Source organism: Thermobia domestica, chromosome 10 (genome assembly GCF_964235325.1).
Source record: "Thermobia domestica chromosome 10, izTheDome1.hap1.1, whole genome shotgun sequence".
Classification (NCBI taxonomy): Eukaryota; Metazoa; Arthropoda; class Insecta; order Zygentoma; family Lepismatidae; genus Thermobia; species Thermobia domestica.
Window position 1 is genome coordinate 16,554,601 of NC_137463.1, and position 3,458 is coordinate 16,558,058.

The window sequence follows — 3,458 nt, forward strand, 5'->3', positions numbered from 1 at the left end:
CCCGGAACATTTTTTTCTGAAAGAACTACTGGTGCTCTGTCTTCTGTACATAAAATGAAAATATGTGTATGGTATCTCGCTGATCTAGGCTATCAAAAAGGAATCGGAGAAGAGCTTAATGTTAGTCAGGCTACGATATCTCGGACTGTAAATGCAGAGATTGACATAATTGTGTAAGCACATGAATGGATAAAGTTCCCTTCTACTAACAGTGAAATAATGCAGGCTAAACAGTTATGGCAAAGCAAATTTATGTTTCCCACAGCAATTGGTGTAGTTAACTGTACCCACTAACCAAAATTCCATGGAGTATATAGACCGGAAAGGTATACCTAGTTTGAATGTACAAGCAACTTGTGACGCCAGAGAAATATTCACGAATGTTGATGTTAACTTGCCTGGATCTGTGCATGATCCAAGAATATGGAAACATTCACAGGTTAGGTCACTATTAAGAAACAAAGCGAATGTTATACTACTTGGTGATGATGGGTTGGGGTGGAACCATGCCTTATGACTCCATTTACAAATCTTGCTCCTATGACACTTGTATGACAAGAGCTTTGTACAAGAAAATTAAACAGTTTCTAGTCCCAAACGTTGGTCTAGTAGTTAGTGCGTCCTCCTTCGGTGCACCTGGTCTAGTTTTGCTTTCATTAATCATCCGTCTCCTTCAGTCTAAAGACCTTAAAGAGGATGTTAAACTACAAAATCAATTTCATTTTACAAAGTTATTATTATTATTATTATTATTATTATTATTATTATTATTATTATTATTATTATTATTATTATTATTAGTAGTAGTAGTAGTAGTAGTAGTAGTAGTAGTAGTAGTAGTAGTAGTAGTAGTAGTAGTTGTTGTTGTTGTTGTTGTTGTTGTTGTTGTTGTTGTTGTAATAGTAATATAAGCCGTCCTCAGTGACCCAGTGACTAGTACGCGTTCTTTTAGTGCACGGGTCCTGGGTATGATTTCCGACCGGAGAGCCTTGATAAATTTGAACACATTACAGTAGCTTGGATCCCATTAAAACTGTAGATCCACATCTCATATAGCTTCGGCGCTGAAAAGGGGCACTAAACTTCAATAAACAAACAAGCGAACATGATAATCATAATAAACTAAGTCAAGTCTTCTTTGCTGCTCAAGTGGCTAGCACGCGCACTTCGAAGCACAGGGTTCCTTGTTCCATTCTCAATTGAAGGATACAGACGCGCACTTCGAAGCACAGGGTTCCTTGTTCCATTCTCAATTGAAGGATACAATTCAGATTTCACATTAAGCGTTAGTGTTACATCTGATATAGCCTCGATGCTAAAAAGGGTCATGAAACTCAAACTAAAAATTCACAAGTATTTTTAAAGTATCGAAAAAAGATCGCGGAAGAACAAAAACTATTAACAGCGTCTTGGTTAAGAGTAATACTCTTGTAAAATACCGTTCATAAAAGAAAGTGTTCAATTCTGATTATTTCTGAAGGGAGCCATTGAAAATACAAGTTCACAGTATTTAAAATGTTAGGAAGAGCTATCATCTAACAAGAAAAATGATAAAACGGAGCTTAATAACTATCGCCCAATATCTTTGGTACCAATAATATCTAAGGTTTTTGAGCAATGTATTAAGAATCAATTGTCAAGATATTTTGAGGAAAATAAATTATTTCATAATATGCAATTTGGATTTAGACCTGGGTGTTCCACGACTAAAGCCGTGGAAAATTTAGTATCACAAGTGTTAGATAATTTGGAGAACAATCTTCATGTTGGAGTTACATTATTAGATTTGAGTAAGGCATTCGATACCGTGTCACATAATATATTAATTGCGAAGTTACACTACTATGGTATTACTGGCTTGCAATTATCTTTAATTGCATCGTATCTTAGCAATAGAAAACAAGCTGTTCGCATTGGAAATGAAAAGTCAAGTTTCATGTGTGTAACAAATGGTGTTCCACAAGGTAGTGTATTGGGGCCCTTTCTTTTTCTTGTATATATAAACGATTTTCCAAGTTTTTTGCCCAATAGTTGTGTTTTATATGCTGACGATATTACTGTTGTAAATTCAGACAAAAATATAATTGATATTCAAAGTAGGAATAACGAAATGTTAGAGTTGTCTTCTATATGGTTTAAATGTAACGGACTTACAGTAAATCAGGATAAAACAGAAACTTTGTACATTAATCTTAGTAATTCTACGAGTCATTCAGATACACGTAAATCTGTAAAACTGTTAGGAATGTACGTCGATTCAAAGTTAAATTGGAATGAACACACAGAAAATTTATGTAGAAAGTTATCCAGAGTATTGTTTTTATTGCGTAAATTAAAAACTGTAATTAGTGAGAAATCTCTTATAACATCGTACAATGCCTTTTTTCATTCACATTTGGAGTATGGAATAATATTCTGGGGCAATTCTTCTGGTGCACAGAATGTCTTCAAATGGCAAAAGAAAGCAGTAAGAATAATTAAGGGATTGCCTAAAACAGCATCATGCAAGGAAGTGTTTAAGGAAATTCAAATTATGACAGTGCCTTCTTTATTTATTTATCGATGTCTCATGTATATAAAAGAAAATTTAGATAATTTTAATCACCGAAGCGATGTTCATTCCTACAATACTAGGCATAAAAGCGACCTTAATATGTCACAAGTTAGGTTAACCACTACTCAAAAGAGTTATAAGTATACAGGTATGAAATTATTTAATGTATTACCACAAAATGTACGCACAATGCCTCACGACAACTTCAAAAACTTTTGTAAATCCTTCCTTATAAGCAATTCTGTATATAGTATCTCTGAATTTGAAAAAATCTGTTATCAGGAGTTGAAAGCAAGAACAATGATACATAGATAAAACTTGCCTGGTAGTGTGATAAAACTTGTAATATATATATATATATATATATATATATATATATATATATATATATATATATATATATATATATATATATATATATATATATATATATATATGTTATATTTGACAATGTCTATTACAACAAATGTTGTTTAATGACAATAAAGCTTATCTTATCTTATCTTATCATCACAGAAATATGAGATGATAATCCTAATCCTATCCTAATGTAACAAATAAGTAAAACTGCTTTCCCAGTTGTGGTAAACGCATATTTAATGATGCTTTGTCGCAAACCGCTAAGGAATGAGTCTTTCGCACTTAATTAGATAGTTAGTCACTTTAAGTAATGATTTGCATCAAGCTAACGCAAAGTTTGTGATTTAGTTTGCGGTAATTGGCATAGTAGGTATACTGACCTTTTTTTTATTTTTATCTTTGCATTACTGTACGAAGAATTTTTTGAAGACAAAACTAGTACGTACTACTGATTGACCCTCATTGGGTACAAATAAAAGTTCACAAACCTTAAATTGTTCTTTTTCTTCTGTTGTTTTCAAGTTTGAAAGTGCTACCATCTATA